Source organism: Trachypithecus francoisi, unplaced genomic scaffold (genome assembly GCF_009764315.1).
Source record: "Trachypithecus francoisi isolate TF-2019V2 unplaced genomic scaffold, Tfra_2.0 Lachesis_group7, whole genome shotgun sequence".
Lineage (NCBI taxonomy): Eukaryota > Metazoa > Chordata > Mammalia > Primates > Cercopithecidae > Trachypithecus > Trachypithecus francoisi.
The window spans coordinates 42,474,098-42,493,764 of NW_022681472.1; the positions used below are offsets into that span (position 1 = coordinate 42,474,098).

At 36.6% G+C, this 19,667-nt stretch overlaps 1 protein-coding gene across 1 annotated transcript in view; it reads left to right on the top strand.

Moving 5' to 3' along the window:
* The window catches only part of CNBD1 (cyclic nucleotide binding domain containing 1), a 564,244-nt gene that overhangs the window by 2,193 nt on the left and 542,384 nt on the right, over nt 1–19,667 (top strand). The window lies entirely within an intron of this gene.

The following is a 19,667-nucleotide window of genomic DNA, read 5'->3' on the forward strand; positions in this document are numbered from 1 at the left end:
TTTACAGGCGTGAGCTACCGTGCCCCAGCTCCCTGTATTTATATGTGAATATTGTTAATTGACTGCTTTCTATAGTTAGTATGTAAACATTTAGCATGTTACGTTATTTCATGTATTTCTTACAATAATTCTGTGTCTTCGGTGGATAGAATAATGGTCCCAGTGATATCCATGCCTTAATTCACAAAACTTATGAATAGGTTATACTACATGTCAGGGGGAATTGAGGCTGCACATGCAATTAAAGCAGCTAATCGGCTCACCTTGAGATGGGAGAATATTCCGGATTGTCTAGGTGCCTGCCACAGTTGTGAGAGCCCTTATAAGCAAAAGAGGAAGGCAAGAGAGTCCCTCAGAATGATATGTGAGAAAGATGAGAAAGACTGGACTGGCCATTGCTGGCTTTGAAGATGGAGGGGGGACAAAAGCCAACGAATTCAGGCAGCCTCTAGAAGCGGGAAAAGCAAAGAAATGGATTCTTCCCTAGCGCCTCCAGAAGAATTGCAGTCCTGCTGATGTGATTTTAGCCCAGTGAAATCAGTTTCAGAGTTCTCACTTCCAGAACTGTTAGATAATACATTTTTATTGTTTTAAGCCACTAAGTCAGTGGCAATCTTTTGCAGCAGCAATAGAAAATTAATACGTGTTCCAGTTTACACTTAAGGATAATCAGGCTTAGGTTTCATACTAAGGTTCACACAGATATTAAGTAGCAGAGGCTCCTCATAGCGTCCTCCGTGTAAATGAACTCTCTCTACTCACAACAGCAAAGCTAGCAGCATTCTGGATTGCCCCTTACCTCCTGCCCTGAATTTCTTGCCCATTTGGCTTCTTAGATGCTATTAATGTATGGGAGGCAACACGTCACACATCTTCAAACACTCCTTCACTGCTATCTTGTTGACTCTGAAATTCAGACTTAGACACTTCAAGTCGTTAAGCTTCTTGAGCTAGTTTACTGCTTATGGTTCTTTCTTCTTTGAAACTTTCAAGTCTTCTCCTTTTCTGGTCTCTTTGACTTCTGTCTCAGGATTCTTCACAGTTTGCTAACCTCAGGGGAAGAATGAATGCTCTCAAAAGCAAAAGAGTTGTTCCACTTTTCATTCTGGATGAGATTTATTTTAAAAACATTATAGCTAGCAAACTGTACAATTTTACCACATAAGTGAAATGGCATCTGGTTTAAGTATACACATGACCCATTATTATTATAAGTTGTTTTCCTGAAGAGTCAGAAAAAAAGGAAAAAATAAGTCTTATAAGTCTTATATTAAAAAATTTTTTAATGGAAGGCAAGAAGCTGTTCTTCACTATTTGGTTTATGGTCCAGTTAATTTCCTTTGTTTGGGTAAATTTGCTGCTACTCTATTTTCTTCACACTAATTAGGCTTATTCTTCTGAGGAAGAATGGGTTTAAAAATATGCTTTCCATTTTGACTACTGGTTGACTTGAAAAAAAATGTTTGTGCTTTTCCAGTTCCAAAAGTGTTTTAAGTTCACCAGACATTTCTAGATACCTTTAATTTGTTCCAACATATGAGTTGGAGGAAAAAAAAAAAAAAAAAAAAAGCATTCAAGATAAGACCAGAGACACATCAAGAAATTTGGAAACAAGATAGTACTCTTAAGCGAATGTTTTTCTTTGCTCTTTTTCATTTTATGGCTTTACATTTACTGCAAATCTGAAAAGATTGTGTCATCATTCCTAAGAGTTCAAAGGCATTTTCTATAATTTGAGAGTTTTTCAGTTCTTTGGTAGCCAAGGATTAAAGGTATATATTTGGAAAAGTGAATATTGTACCATTTAAAAGTTTTAAACCATTCAAATCTTAGGAATGCAGGTAAGAAAAAAAGGAGGCTTGTCAGTGAAGAAGAAAAACAGGGAAGTGGATTGTGTAATGTATAAAGAAACCAAGTTTAAGAAAAAGAAAGAACTAAAATAAATAAGAATGAAAATTCCAAGAAGGAATAAAAGGTGGGAAAAAGGTTGAATGTGTCCATTTCTGTATCTGTATAATCAATGACAGTCGCAATGGGATGTGCCATCACAAAATTCAGAAGTATTGAAAAATTTTTTCCTTGCCTCAATTTTTTAGGATAAAAGCCAAATGTTTAATCCCAAGGAGAAAAGATGGATATTTTATTGTAAAGCAAACATTTAGTCTTTTTTTTCCTACTACTGTTATAACTATTTTGATGTACTTTGTGTCAAAACATTTCAAGTGGTCTTTAGAAATTAAGCTGTGAGAACTTAAATGTTAGCTTGATGGTACCTGGGAGTTCAGGCAGGAAACAGGAAATAGGGAAGTCAATTGCAATGCCTTGCAAATCACATCTCTCCACTAGATGTCAGGCTAGGTCTCCCCTGCGTCTCAGGCTACTACTCTATCAGTCTATTTCAGAAATTAGTCCTATTATTAGTTCCATGTTACCAATCCTTCAGCCAGCTGAAGATGCTGGTTCTGCAGCATCTTTCACGGAACTGATCTCTGGTCTTCCTTCCAACATATATTGTGAACTAGATTTACTTGTTTGATAGAATGATTAAACTTTTTGATCACTTTAACTCTCCATCCAAAAGCTGTCAGGGTCCTACTCTCCTATAAAACTTAGATTCCAATCTATTTTCCACAATCTGGCATTTATCTTTCATGATTAGGCTAAAATCTGTCTCTTGTGTTCTAGATCTTATTCTTCCATTGATGTAACTCTTCTCTACAGCTAAAACACTTTAATTGTTATTCCTTAAGCTTATCTGCCAATACTGATTAGAGGTATAGGATGATTTCAAAGGTTAAATTAAACATTCAGATGGACACACTTGGCACATATGTGGAGTAAAGTTACAGCCTTCCATAAGGACACTGTTAGGGTTTCCCCTTCTGTGGAAGAAGTCCCCAGATGCCTAGGCTGCAGCCCACACAGCCAGCCCTCTTTGGCTACTTACATAGAAGCTCAGGTTCAAGGCAGTGAGAGTCACATAGGGCAGATGCTGAATTGCCCTGGCTTAAAACCCTCATAAACCATCGTTTTTAATAAAAATTCCGAAGGCACTGCTTCCAACTTTCCTGTAAGAAAACTCTCAATTACAAGAGTTAAGGTACTCAAGGGTAGCTCATTTCAGTGACTGCTCATCAGGTATTCATACATCATCTGTAGTGCTTCCCAGTCCAAATGCAAGTCATCAATCCAAGATCATTGTTATCATAAGCAATGTTGCCTAGCAACACTGTTAACTGTACCTTAATCTGGCCTATAAGGAACAGAGCTGGAGAGTTCCCATGCTGATAGGAAAACCATTCCTTTAACTACACCATCATAATCTTCACCATACTGTCATGCCTTAGCTCATGTTTCCTGTGTTTGGGGTTCCCTTTGCTCTTCCTCTGTTTGTTCTTATTTCAGTTCTTCAGAGTTTTTGTAAATTACTTTAGTCTCCACAAAGACTCTCCTGACTTTTCCAGTATGAAGAAACTATATATACTATTTTAATATAATTGTATTTATTAATCACATTTTATATAATCACATTTGTATAATTTTTATGAGTCACTATAGAGCCAGAAGTAGGATTATTGGATCATGTGGTAATTCTATTTTTAATATTTTTGAGGAACTTTCATACTGCTTTCCAAAATGACTGTATTAATTTACATTCTCATCAACAGTATATCAGGGTTCCCTTTCCTCCACTTTCTAACACTTATCTTTCGTTTTTTTGATAGTAGCCATGTTAACAGGTGTGAGGTAGTATCTTGATGTGGATTTAATTTGTATTTCCCTGATGATTAGAGATATTGACCATTTTTTTGTTGGCCAGTCATAGGTCTTATTTTGAAACATGTCTGTTCAGGCCCTTTGCCCATTTTTCAAGTTGGACTATGTATTTTCTTGTTATTGAATTGTTTGAGTTGGATATTACCCCTTTATCATAGGTTAGTTTGCAAATATGTTCTCCATTCTGTGGGTTGTCTCTTCACTCTGTTAATTGGTTCCTTTTCTGTGCAGAAGCTTTGTAGAGTGACGTAGTCTCATTTATCTACATTGACTTTTGTTGCCTGTGCGTTTGAGAAAGCTGAGGCAGGAGGAACGCTTGCGCCCAGGAATTTGAGGTTTCAGTGGGCCATGATCATGCCACTGTACTCCAGCCTGAGCAACAGCACAAGACTCTGCTTTTTTTTTTTTGAGATGGAGTTTCGCTCTTGTTGCCAAGACTGGAGTGCAGTGGCGCGATCGCGATTCACTGTAACCTCTGCCTCCTAGGTTCAAGTGATTCACCTGCCTCAGCCTCCCAGGTAACTGGGATTACAGGTATGTACCACCATGCCTGGCTAATTTTGTATTTTTAGTAGAGATGGAGTTTCTCCATGTTGATCAGGCTGGTCTCAAACTCCAGTCTCAGGTGATCTGCCCACCTTGGCCTCCCAAATTGCTGGGATTACAGGTGTGAGCCACCACACCTGGCCAAGACCCTGTTTTTTTTCTTTTTAAAAAAGGATTAATTTGTGGAGAATTGACATATTTATAATATTCAGTCTTCCTACTCAATAACTGGTATCTTTACAATGCTCAGTCTGTCTCCTTCTCAGGCTCAATGGCTCACACCTGTAATTCCAGCACTTTGGGAGGCTGAGATGAGAGGATCCCTGGAGGCCAGGAGTTTGAGACTAGCCTTGGCAACATAGTGAGATCCTGTGTCTACCAAACAATAAATCCATAAATAAATACATCTTCCTGCTTCAAACTTATGTAAGTGTTCTTGTATGTCACTAAATAAAATTTATTCCTGGGTATTTTATCTTTTTTCTATTATGAATGATATCTTTTTCTAATTGTAAAGTCAGTATGTGAGAAATATTAAATTTAAATTTTTAAAATCTTTAGAAATAATCTTACAGATGTTGGAAGTTCAGATTGAAGGAACTTATTTTTCTAGAGCAATTTGACATTCCATCATCCCCATATTTTAGTGTGTATTGTTAACAAACATTGTTACATAATTACAATACAACTCTCAAGATCAGGAAAATTAACATTGATACATTACTGTAATCTAATCCTTGGACCCCATTCAAATTTGGTCAGTTGTTCTGATAATGGCCTTTCTAGTAAAACAATCCAATTCAAAATCTCATGTCTTTCTGGTCAATGTGTCTGTTTTATGCCAGTACCATACTATTTTGATAGCTTTATATTTTGAAATCAGACAGTATGATACTTTTAGCTTTGTTCTTTTTGCTTGAGATTGCTTTGACTCTTCAGGATCTTGCTGTCTTATCTCTTCAATTTCTTTCAGTCTGGAATAGTTTCTCAGTTTTCCTTGACTTTCATGACCTTAATAGTAGGAGACTACAAAGTAGTTATTTTATAGGATATCTTTCAATTTGGTTTGTTTGATATTTCCTCATGATTAGATTTGAGGTAGATATCTTTGTCAGAAATATCACGGGAGCGATTTCATGTTCTCCTTCCATCTTATCAGGGACCATATGATCTCAGTTTGTCCCACTCTTGATGATACTCACTTTAGTAATGATTAAGGTGATATATGGAGAACTTTCCAGCTGTAAATGTACTCTTTTCTCTTTTTAAATTAATATGTTTTGTGAAGATGTATTTTAAGGTGTATAAATATTCCATTTCTCATGAAATATTAAATTAACATTAAATAGATACATTGACCATTTTTTATTTGGGTTAAAAAATAAAAATTAGATATATGAACTCTGGGGTTTCTGTTTTATTCAAAGAGTTTTAAGGAGTTACTTTAATTATATATTTGGATCACATTGTTCACAGTTTAGACAGTGGGAGCCACTTTAAGTTGGTTTGAGCATTTCTTTGCTTCTGACACAGTGAGATTTTTCAAGCTCTTTTCATACTTTCTTCATCTGATCCCTGGAATCAGCCATTTTCCCTAAGATCCCTGTCTTATTTTAATGAAAATTTAAGATGTGGGTGCTCTGTGTGTCTTGATCTTAGGATACCGTTGCTCCCAGGCCCTCTCAGTGGACAGATCTAGGGAATACAAAGTCACATTTATATTTGTTTGTATATCAGTATATATATATATATATTTTAAAAATTATGAGTTTACACTGATTTCTTTAATCCTAATGCAGCACCACAGGCTCATTCTTATCTTCTCCCTTTCTGTATTTCTAACTCCCATCTCTGAAGTGATAAAGCTTTCTCCTATTAGCTTTATCATAATACCTTTGAGCAGTTTCCTTGTTTGTAATCTGTCTTCCATATTCACTGCCATCCATTCTGACATTTAGCTCTGGGACACTCCCTCTGCCTCACACCTCACAACTGCCGTCCTCACCTGGTTGTTCTGAGATTCTGCACAGGCCCACCTTAAAGTGGATGCCCTCCACACCCTGGTTTTGGATGCTGTGATACCTTACCTTTCACCTCACCTACTCCTGGCATAGATGTCTACCATCTGCTGCTGTCCCATTGGTCGTGGGACTCACTGTTCAAGGAAAAGGGCCAGCTGTTGAATTAGTTACTTCTGAAATAAGCCACTTCAGCAAGTACTCTAATGTGTTTCTGGTTTATGTATTTGTTTTTTATCTATATAATTATAATAATAGCAAAAAACATTTGTATCTTTCTTTCTAATTTCTGTATCTTATGCATTTCTTTTATTAAATTATGTCCTTTGGTACTTTCAGAAATTTGTAGCACTAGGGTATATCTTTATCTCGTTCCTGAATTTAATGCTATTGCTTCTGGTGTTTCAACATTAAACATGATTCTATCTTTTGGTTTGATCTACTTACCAACTTTAAAAAAATAAACTTTTTTCAACTTCAGCTGCTAAGAACTATGTTGAATTTTACTGAATACTTTTTCTGTATTTGGGGAGATTATAATTTTAAAAATTTCAACTTGTGGAAAATTATATTGCTATATTCACTAATTGAATTTTCTTTGATTACTTGCATAAATCTTACTTTGTTGTATGATCTTGGTTAATATGTTGCTGGGCACTATATCCTTATATATATATTTGGAAAATATTCATGTGTATTTGTGAGATTAATCTCTGGTTTCCTTTTTCATGTTTTGTCATATTTGCATCTAATTGTTTTGCTTGCTTCATCAAATAAATTTGAAAACTTTTCTATGTTCTGAAATAGTTAACAAGCAAAAGTATTGTCTCTTCCATGAAGATCTGATGGAATCCACTGTGATAATGCCTTGTTTGATGCCTCTGTATGTGTGTATGTGTGTGTGTGTCTGTTTGTGGTGGAGGAAAATTGCTTTGAGATTATTCCCAGCTTTTCAAGGCAATTAATTTACTTAGGCTTTTCTCTCTCTTCTAATGTCAAATATAAGATACATGTTCCTTAAAAAATCATTTTTGTTTAGTTTCAGTTTTTTTGACCTTACATCTTTGTGTAAAACATTATTTTTAAATTTCTTTTTAATGATATATATACTGTTAGTTAGTTCCCAATTTTCTTATGTTGGGTACTTATGCCATTCTTTTTTAGATATGCCTGTGATTTACTTTTTTCTTTCCAAAGAACCAGCTCTTGATTTTTACTTTTCTGTATTTTTTGTTTTATAAATTTATTAATTGCTTTTGTTTTCTCCTTTCCATTTTTCTTATGTATTTTAATTTTCTTGTATTAACTACTTGAGTTAAAAGCTAATTTTTTACTTTATTCTATCTTTCTTCTTATAATATCATTTTTTTCTTCAGAGAAATACTTTAACTATACTCTGTAGGTTCATGAAAGGATTCACTATTTTTACTTTATGTTTCATAGTTTTAGTTTTAATATCCTCTTTTGATTTAAGAATAAAATTTGGTACATGATTAATATATGTAAAATCTCCTACATCCTTAGCGATTCATTTTCTATTTGATTTTTGTTGGATGACTAACGGAAGTTATTGGGGTTTATTTTGCCTCCATTTATACCTTCAATTTTTGCTTTATGAATTTTGATGGTATGTAATTTGGAACAAAAATGTTTAGTAGTTTGATTCTCTACCTAAATCAAATCTCTGTTTCTTAATTTATCAACTTTAGACAATGCATATGTATAACCTAGTATGAAATGAGAAAAATTTCCCTCTTCACATATTGATTTTGTTACAACAAATATTTATGTCTTTGGTCGGTTATATTCATATCTTTAAATATTAAGCCTTTATTATTTTTAATATTTCTTAAACTGTAACTATTAATTATCTACTTTGTAAGGGAATATGTACAGATATATATTACATGTTCTCCTCTGCTGAAACTTCACATTTGTTACTCATTATTTATACTAGCTCCATTATAACCTATGAATAATTTATTTATGTTAATGTTTACAAAATTTGCCTACACTTTATTAGTATAGTTTGCATCCTATTTAAGTCTTAGTTGAATGGGTATGTGATTTCTTCACCCAGTGCTTACTAGGCTAAATTTGATATCCAAATAATATCTCTGAGGTTTCATATTTATTAGTTGGGGAACAATATTCATGGGTCATATTTTTTTCTTCCCTGAGGTTGCCCTACTCTTTGCCAGGACACTGCTGTGGAGAAGTCTGTGACCAAAGTTTTTCACACTTGTAGAAGGCTTCCTCTTTTGGCTTGCTGCTAAAATAATTATTTCTTTATCTTTGAAATATAGTAACAATTAGTTGCTAATCGAGTAACACCTAGAACATCTAGTCTTTTTTGTAAATCATGTATCATGATTTCTCTTTGCCTTTCTGGGTCATGGTATTATATTTAATTCCCCAGATTCAAGTGTTTATATAAGTATTCTTGCATTATATCTTTGAGCATTTTTTGTCTACTCTTACTTCTGTTTTCTTATTCAGAAATCATTTTTACATATAGTATCTGCTCCCTATTTTCATTTGTTATTTTCTCCTTTGTTTATACTTTTCCTATTTATTTGAGTGTATTAGCCTCTGTGTCTATGACTATATTTTCTTAAATCTTTGACATTTTTGCAGTTTCCAACGTGGATTTTATTTCTGCCGTAATTTTATGTTATCTTCCTCTTATTTCCTGAATATTGCCTGCCTGTAATTTCTTTCTGTTTTCTTATTTATGGTTAATGCCTTATAATTTTGTTTTTCTTTCATCAAAGCTGTGTGTGTGTGTGTGTGTGTGTGTGTGTGAGAGAGAGAGAGAGAGATGGAAAAGCACAGATTTTTACTTACTTCCTGGCATAATTATTATTCTGGTGCGTACTATTTGATTTTTATTTGCTATTATAAATTAATCATTTTTACCTTATCCCTTAGAGCATATTGTGCTTAGGTTCCAGGATTATTAAATAGTGGTTATTTTTTGAAGGTAGATTACTTGTTGGAAAATAAACGGTGGTGGAGAGTGCACTGGTTCAGCAGACAGATTGAATTTTCTTGTATGTTAATGTTGAACACTTTTCATCAACTCTGTTCTGTTCTCTTCACTAAACAACATGCCCCTAATTCGTGCTGTCATCATTTATATTCCAAAGGTTCTGTGTAGTTATTTGGCCATAATCTGTTTCTTTTCAGTGACTGAGATCAGCTGCTTCTATGTGGATTGCCAATTACATTGTCCTCTGTATTATCACAACAACTTTATTCTAAAAAATATGACTGTTATGTGGGACCTTTGTTTAACCCCGCCTTTCATGAATGTCATTGGTTCAAGGGTATCCCTTTAGTCTGTCCATGTCGGAACATCTTCCCATTTCCAGTAAGGTTTAATGACTGCATCCTTCAGAGCTGTATCAGCTTCCCCTGGAAAACTTCCCTTTTTCCTCAAACAAGAGAAGTATGCATTTTCTCTTGTACCTCTTTTACAGTTTATTGATGTTTCACTATTTGGTTGATATTCTTCAGAATTCATAGTTAGAAAATATGGTTAATCTTCAGTTTTACTGAAGACCAGGCTCCTTCCCCCTACTTCTATTTTTTACTCTTTATGTTATTTAGTGGGCTGTCTGTCATGATGAATAGATTTTTAATGCCAAAAAAGTGAGATTGACTTGATGTTCAATCTCATGTAGATTGTAGATGAAATAATGAAATATGATCTTCTGCAAGAAACAGGGTGGTTCTAGAGTTTTGAAAGTATTCTTTTAATAACATTTTTATTTCCACTTACCTGCCTTTGTTATTTTTCCTTGGTTTGATTTTCATTGCACGGAACTGACTCTCACCTGACAAATTAGAGTCACATTATTATTATTTATTCATTATAATTTACTAAATAGTATTTAAATCCAATCATTATGATAAGTTCTAGTGTTTTAGTTCAAGATGAATAGAAAATGGACCCTGTCTTCAGGGGATCGTCACAAATCTGAAGAAATATAGATATAAATTAAAAAGTCATAAAGAAAGATTTTCTTTTCATAAACTGCAACTATTCTTGTGGTGCTACAAGAGCACAATGGAAAATACATTTACCTTTTTCTATGGAAGATGGGTTTCAAAAATTGTCACTGGTTAACTTCTGAGGTGGATCTGAAAGTATGGATGAGTTTTTTAAGTTGAGTAATGATCCAAAGAGAATATAATATCAAAAGGACAAGATATGTTCATGGAGCACTCAGAACATGCGTTGTTGAAAGATGGCGAGAATGAGGCCGGACGCGGTGACTCACGCCTGTAATCCCAGCACTTTGGAAGGCCAAGGTGGGCGGATCACGAGGTCAGGAGATCGAGACCATCCTGGCTAACACGGAGAAACCCCATCTCTACTAAAAATACAAAAAATTAGCCAGGCATGGTGGCGGGTACCTGTACTCCCAGCTACTCGGGAGGCTGAGGCAGGAGAATGGCTTTAACCCAGGAGGCGGAGGTTGCAGTGAGCTGAGATTGTGCCACTGCACTCCAGCCTGGGTGACAGAGTGAGACTCCGAAAAAAAAAAAACAAAAAACAAACAAACAAAAAAAACGGAGAATTGGGGAGGAACTTAAAGGGTAGTCTTCAATGAGGTCACAGAAGTTAATTTAGGTACAATTATAAAAAACATGATTACATACAAAGGGATTTAAAGTAAGAAAGTTTAACAATCACATTAGAATTTTAGAAAGTACTGTGAGAGTAGCCTGGAGGATGTGTTGGGGAGGAAGAAGCTGAAGTCAGGGACATTAGTTAGGAGATTATTGCAGTATTACAGGTGAGATTCAAAGAGAACCTGAAATAAGATATTGAACTGTGGCAAGCATGTGAATAGTACTACTTCACAACGTACACATCACATGGCCCTACTTTGTGACTTCTGTTTAATGACAATCCTTATTGTCATTGGGATAAGACGAGATACACAGTCAGTCCTTTGTATCTGAGGTTTCCCTGTGCAGACTCAACTTGGGATCCAACATATTAGAAAAAAATAAAAAATAATACTACTACAATGAAAATAATATAAAATACAAAACAATGCAGTATAACACTATTTAAATAGGATTTATACTGTATTAGGTATTAAAAGTAATCTAGAGAAGATTTAAACTATATGGGAAGATGTGCATAGGTTATCTGAAAATATACCATTTTACATGAAAGACTTGAGCATTTATGGATTTTTGTGTTGGAGGGGTGAAAGAGGTGTCCTAGAACCAACACCCTATGGATATTGATGGACAACTGTATTTTGAAAATATTTAGGATATATTTAAAAAGAGGTAGAATTGACAGTCTTTGTAACACTTTGGTCCTGAAGAGGAAAGGGCAGAATAAGATCTCAAGATTGGTTATAGATACAACAACAACAAAAGAAAACCTCAGGTCAATAACCTTCATGAACGTCAATGAAAAAGTCCTCAACAAAATATCAGGAAACCAAATCCAGCAGCACATCAAAAGCTTATCCACCATGATCAAGTAGGCTTCATCTCTGGGATGCAAGGTTGGTTCAACATATGCAAATCAAGAAATATGATTCATCACATAAACAGAACTAAAGACAAAAATCACATGATTATCTCAATAGATGCAGAAAAGGCTTTTGATAAAATTCAACATTCCCTCATGTTAAAAACTCTCAATAAACTAGATATCGAAGGAACGTACCTCAAAATAATAAGAACTATATATGAAAAACCCACAGCCAACATCATACTGAATGGGCAAAAGCTGGCAGCATTCTTCCTGAATGTCAGCACAAGACAAGGATGCCATCTCTCACCACTCCTATTCAACACAGTTTTGGAAGTTCTGGCCAGGGCAATCAGGCAAGAGAAGGAAATAAAGGGTATTCAAATAGTAACAGAGGAAGTAAAACTATCCCCGTTTGCAGATGACATGATTCTATATCTAGAAAATCCCATTTTCTCAGTTTCAAAGCTTCTCAAGATGATAAGCAACTTCAGCAAAGTCTCAGGATACAGAATCAATGTGCAAAAATTGCTAGCATTCCTATAGGCCAACAACAGACAAGCAGAGAACCAAATCATGAGTGAATTCCCATTCATAATTGCCACAGAAAGAATAAAATAACTAGGAATACAGCTAACAAGGGAGGTGAAAAATCTCTACAATGAGAACTATAAATGACTGCTCAAATAAATCAGATATGACACAGACAAATGGAAAACCATTCCATGCTCATGGATAGGAAGGATCAATATCATTAAAATGGCCATCTGCCCAAAGCAATTTATAAATTCAATGCTATTGCCATTAAGCTGTCATTCACATTCTTCACAGTATTAGAAAAAACTATTTTAAAATTCATATGGAATCAAAAAGAGCCTCAATAGCCAGGCAATTTTAAGCAAAAAGAAAAAAGCTGGAGCCATCATGGTACATGACTTTAAACTACACCGCAGGGCTACAGTAACCAAAACAGCATGGTACCAGCATACGAACAGACACATAGACCAATGCAACAGAGTAGTGAACCCCAAAATCGGTCCACATATCTACAATTATCTGATCTTCAACAAACCTGGCAAAAATAGGTAATGGAGAAAAGATTCCCTATTCAATAAATGGTACTGGGAAAACTGGCTAACCATAAGCAGAAAATTGAAACTGGACCCCTTTTTTACACCATATTCAAAACTTAAGATGGGTTAAAGATTTAAATGTAAAACTCCAAACTATAAAAACCCTGGAAGACAACCTAGGCAATACCATTCAGAGGCGTGGACAAAGATTTCATGATGAAGATGCCAAAAGCAATTGCAACAAAAGCAAAATTGACAAATGAGATCCAATTAAACTAGAGTTTCTTCTCAGCAAAAGAAACTATCAGCAGGATAACCACACAACCTACAGAATGGAAAAAATTTTTGCAAATTATGCATCTGACATAGGTCTAAGATCTAGCATCTATAAAGAACTTAAAACAAATTTACAAGAAAACCCCATTAAAAGTGGGCAAAGGACATGAACAGGCATTTCTCAACAGAAGACATAAACGTGGTCAACAATCATATGGAAAAAAGCTCAACATCCCTGATCATTAGAGAAATGCAAATCAAACCACTAAGACACCATCTCACACCAGTCAGAATAGCTGTTATCAAAAAGTCAAAAAATTACAGATGCTAGTGAGATTGTGGAGAAAAAAGAACACTTACACCCTGTTGTTGGGACTGTAAATCAGTTCAACCACTGTGGAAGACAGTGTGGCAATTCTTCAAAGACCTAAACACAGAAATACCACTGAACCCAGCAATCCCATTACTGGGTATATACCCAAATGAATATAAATCGTTCTATTATAAAGACACATGCACACTTATGTTCACTGCAGCACTATTCGCAATAGCAAAGACATGGACTCAACCTAAACACCCACCAATGATAGACTGGATAAAGAAAATGTGGTACATAAACACCATACAATACTATGCAGCCATAAAAAAGAATAAGATATGTCCTTCGGAAGGACATGGATGGTGCTGGAGGCCATCTTCCTTAGCAAACAAACTCAAGAACAGAACACCAAATATCATGTGTTCTCACTTGTAAGTGGGAGCTAAGAGATGAGAACACATGGACACATAGAGGGGAACAACATACACTGAGGCCTACTAGAGGGTGGAAGGTGGGAGGAAGGAGAGAATCAGAAAAAAATAACTAATGGATACTAGGCTTAATACCTGGGTGATGAAATAATGCATACAACAAACCACCATGACACCCGTTTACCTATATAACAAACCTGCACACCCTGCACATTCCCTGGAACTTAAAAGTTAACAAAAAATAGATTGGTGACAAAGTTATTATAAGTGGTAGGGATTTTCTTAATCCAGACAAAATTCAGGCGAGGATCATGTTTTATGTGGCAAAATAAACATGGGAGAAATTTTGAGTGAAGTTTTGGTTATCTTGAGTTTGATTTTCCTGGGCAACATTCACGTGAATATTAGTGGAGCACTGGTTAGAGATCTGGTCTAGAGAGTTTGATTTGAGTGTCTTAAAATCAATGTGATCATTGAAGATATGAATGCAGATAAGATTATGCAAAAAGAGGATCTAAGCTGAGAAGAGAAGACAAGGGTAATGAGAATGGATTCTTGGCCAACATCAATGCTTGAGGGAAGAAGATAGCATTCAATGGAGCAGTCTAATAAGGGAAAAGCAAGAAAGGAGAGAATGGTGTTGTGTCTGGAATTTGTGGGTTCTTGGTCTCACTGACTTCAAGAATGAAGCCGCGGACTCTCGCGGTGAGCGTTACAGTTCTTAAAGATGGTGTGTCCGGAGTTTGTTTCTTCAGACGTTCAGATGTGTCTGGAGCATCTTCCTTCTGGTGGGTTCGTGGTCTCACTGTCAGGAGTGAAGCTGCAGACCTTCATGGTGAGTGTTACAGTTCTTAAAGGCAGCGTGTCTGGAGTTGTTCGTTCTTCCCAGTGGATTCGTGGTCTCATTGGCTTCAGGAATGAAGCCGCAGGCCTTAATGGTGAGTGTTACAGCTCATAAAGCCAGCGTGGACCCAAAGAGTGAGCAGCAGCAAGATTTATTGCAAAGAGCAAAAGAACAAAGCTTCCACAGTGTGGAAGGGGACCAGAGCCGGTTGCTGCTGGCTGACTTGGGCAACCTGCTTTCATTTTCTTATCTCACCCCATCCACATCCTGCTGATTGGTTCATTTTACAGAGAACTGATTGGTCCATTTTACAGAGAGCTGATTGATCCGTTTTGACAGAGTGCTGATTGGTGCATTTTCAATCCTTGAGCCGGACACAGAGTGCTAGACAGAAAAGTTCTCCAAGTCCCCACTAGGTTAGCTAGATACAGAGTACCAATTGGTGTATTTACAAACCTTGAGCTGGACACAGAGTACTGATTGGTGTATTTACAAACCTTGAGCTAGACAGAGAGTGCTGATTGGTCCGTTTACAATCCTTGCGCTAGACACAGAGTGCTAGATAGAAAAGTTCTCCAAGTCCCCACTAGGTTAGCTAGACACAGAGTACTGACTGGTGTATTTACAAACCCTGAGCTGGACACAGAGTACTGATTGGTGTATTTAAGATGCTCTAGCTAGACATAAAACTTCTCCTAGTCCCCACCAGATTAGCTAGATACAGAGTGCTGATTGGTGCACATACAATCTCGGGCTAGATATAAAAGTTCTCCAAGTTCCCATCCCGCTCAGGAGCCCAGCTGGCTTCACCTAGTGGATCCTGCACTGGGGCTGCAGGCGGAACTGCCGTCGCCAGTCAGAGTCGCGCCTGCACTCCTCAGCCCTTGGATGGTTGATGGGACCGGGTGCCACGGAGCAAGGGCGCCCCTGGGGGAGGCTGCCCCCTGCGGGGGCCCACCACAGTGGGGGAGCTCAGATATGGTGGGCTGCAGGTCCAGAGCCCTGTCCCGCGGGGAGGCAGCTAAGACCCGGCCAGAATTTGAGTGCAGCACCAGTCGGCCGGCACTGCTGGGGGACCCGGCACAACCTCCGCAGCTGCTGGCATGGGTGCTAAGCTCCCCACTACCCTGGGCCTGCTGGGCCGGCCGGCCGCCCCGTGTGTAGGGCCCGCGGAGGCCGCCCTCGCCTGCACTCGGACTGGCCTGTGAGCGCCGTGCAGGCGCAGCCCGGGTTCCCGCCGGCACCTCTCCCTCCACACCTCCCGGCAAGCAGAGTGGGCTGCTTGCCCTCCACACCTCCCGGCAAGCCCTAGTGGGCTGAAGGGCTCCTCAAGCGTCACCAGAGTGGACACCCAGGCCGAGGAGGCGCTGAGAATGAAGGCTGCTAGCACATTGTCACCTCTCAGTGTCACAAAAACCTAGTAAGAACCTTTAGTGTCAAACATCACACAGGGTAAGATGTAGACTGAAAAGAGGTTATTTGACTAGAATCTACAAGGTCTCTGATGATCTTAATGAAAGCAATTTCGAAAAATAATGAAGGCAGACGATTAATTATAGTAGATGGAGGAGTGAATTTGGGTTGGGGAAATAGAAAAGATAAATGTAGATTATTTTTTCCAAAAATGCTGCGTATAAAGAGAAGTTATTTTGATAATTTGTTGTAAAACATTGCCCCTTTCCCTTTTGTGTGTTCCCCACCACTCCCCTGCTGCCCCCATTTTCTCTTCTCGGGTAATGCAGTTCTATTTTAACATCTTAACCCACCCAATGAACAGGGATGATCTAGGCACACTTGGGAATTGTCCCTGTCAGTGTACCAGCGTTTATTAATAGAAGACTTTGATTCGGCATTATTCTTTGGCCGCTGAAGGTTTATTTATTAACCCTTTTTTGGGTGCCTCATTCGTATCTAATATTATGTTATTTTTAAAAAAGTTAGCTTTGAGATTTTTGAAAACAAAAACTAGTTGAAAAATGAGTAGATACACTATGAACCGTTAACATACGTATGTTTAGTGACCTCACTAGATAGGTTTAGACTTATTTTAAACATACTCCTTCCCGTAATTAAGTCACTAATCCAAGTATATATGAAGACTTAGGTATGCTTATTGTCTCTGAAGGATCCTTTTCTTTATTTTCTGCCATCCAGCTTCGTGTTCAGTACTTTGGTCCTATGCTAGAATTCACCTTCTGCTTATTATTGTGTAAGGGCTGCTATTCTTACTACAAAAAGTTTGTTGCCAGTATTTCTGTTGCTATGGCTGCTGAACTGCTGCTTGTGCTCTAAAAATCATATTAAGCAAGGTTCCATTTATCGTTGGATTAAGTATTAGAGTATGTATTCTAACTACTTTGAAGGCATTTTACGCTGTTTTCCCACTAACTCTGTTCTGACATTTCCACAGGATCAATGTGATATTTTTTTCTATGGCTATACTGTCCATCTCTTTCTTGCCTCCTAGCCACTCAGATAAGCCTGGTCTCTGAGTAAATTGTGGCTATGTATTTACAGAATTTCTAAGGCTTCACTTATTCTATTGCTTCCTCTCAGCTTTTTGTAAAGGGTAGTTATATACCTCTTAAAGGAAAACTTGTTGGGGAAAAATAGTTTAGTTACATTTAAAACAAAAACCATTTCTAACTTCCATCACATGCATACTTAATTTACTACATGCACACATATGAAGATATAGCTACCTTAAATAATCATTAACACATATAAATGATCACCAATATAACACTCACATAAGACATTACAATTTAGCTTTTCTATTCCAATAATATACAGTGGGCCTTATATCAATAAAGATAATTGGTTTTTTAATTGCACAGTGGGTTTCTAGTTAAAGATTAATATTCTAACCCTCTTTCAAATATACTCTAGTCTAAACCCTTGATTTTAACCCTATTATAGGGTTAAGTCTTCTCTGCTTCTGTCAAAAGCCAGGCTAAGGCAAATTCATCAGGGAAAAACAAGACTGGAAAACAAATGTAAACTTTGTACTCTTTGAACCTCTTTAAACTTTATCCCTGTATTAAATTTGATCGCAAGAAAAGCTCAACATCTGCTCTTTACAAAGTTACAATTTCATGGTGAAGCCTTTGGCTTTTTTTCTTTTTAATGAAACTGCTTTCAAAGGCAACATCCATTATGTTGCTCAACACCCTCCGCAGAAAAAGCCTTGCGACAAATACCTCTCAGAACTGAGGATCAGCAAAGAGATGTTTTGATGAATTAAAGTGTTCTTCTACTAGGCTGTGAGTGCTATCCAGCCCATTCTATTTTTGAGTTTACTTGGCTGTTCCAAGCCTACTATGAAGCCTTGACCTGTACTGCTATAGCTTTTCTCAGGCAATGTTACTGTTAGATAAAAAGCAAAGTAGTAGTTTAATCTTTCTATTCTTTGCTAGCAGTTCTTAATCTTATTTTTTCCATTCTATAATTCTTATTTTTTTGGTCACCTGCTTTAAATGAAGAATAAAGAATATTTACCTTTTTAAAGCCTCCCATTTGTAGTTAGAATTTCTCAAACCCTGACTTTTTTCCGAATGTCTGTGGCATCATCTCCCTTTCCTGTCCTGACACTATTCTTGAACACCATTAGAAAAATAGGCTAAAAGAATATTTCATAAAAGTTCCTTCCTAATGTGTATATATAAAAATCTATGATTAAGATTTTATGTATCAGAAATATTAGTAGACTAAAAGGTAGTTTAGATATATTTAAGCTGATAGCTTCGTTCATTTAAAATAAATTATTCCATATGATGCTAATACACAATTTGGTATTTTGTTTGTTTGTTTGTTTTTAAAGGCTTTACCTGAGTAATGTGGGTAAGAAAATGCCTAAATCATGTAATCAGTATTTCCAAGTTTATTAAATGATATGATTTATATGGATAGCAATCATTTGTCTGCTTAAATTTCCCTTATTTCAATTTCTAATTTAGAAAAGCAGTGTTTGTTATTGGTGATTAATAACCAATTTGTTATTGGTGATTAATTTAAAGGATCACAACATTTTTAAGCGAAGTCAAATTTTATGAGTCAGAAAACTAAAAGTTTTTAAAACAGATAAATGTGGATGTCAAATTCCAATTCTTCATAATTAGAATGCGGTCAATGAATGCATTTTTTAACGTTTGAGAAATGCATTAAACCACTGATTTTCTCAATAACTTTTCACTAAAGAAAGAAGTAATATGGCCTAAGTGAGTATTTATTATTGCTTTTTTTTTTTAATAACAGTTCTAACAGCACTCATTCTTCTGCAGTAACCAGAAGGCCTGTAATGTGACTGCCCATCATTGTAAAGATGCTATAATACTCAATACTCTATCTTCCTTTCCATCTAATTTGAAGGATGTCAGCCCGTCCTGGCACTGAAGAAGAATGACAATTAGTTTGCTTTTTGACTATGATTACTATCTTTCTGCTTTTAAAGACTCCTTTATGATTTACTTACGTTTGATCTTTAGAAGGAATTGCAAACAATCCAGACACTGGAAGGTGCTCTGAAGAGGGGGAACCAAAGATGGGGACCTGCATAGGACTGAATAGGCCGGCATATGTAGGACTGAATCAAAGGGCAAGAGTGAAAGTGAGAGACAAATTAAGAAAACTCTTACTCAAATTGTCATGTCTGAACTTCTGGAACCAGCTCACCTTCTAACAGTATTGGATAGGGCTTCTGCATGGCTTGCTTTAAGAGAAGTGGCATTATATGAACACAGACAAACTTCAGCATTTACTGGAAATAAAAAAAATGCCAGAACAGATTTGACATCAATAAAAAACATTAAATTCTTTCCTCACTTGAATCACCCTATTCAGTTCGACTTGTGTATCAAACAAAGACTGTTAATACCTCA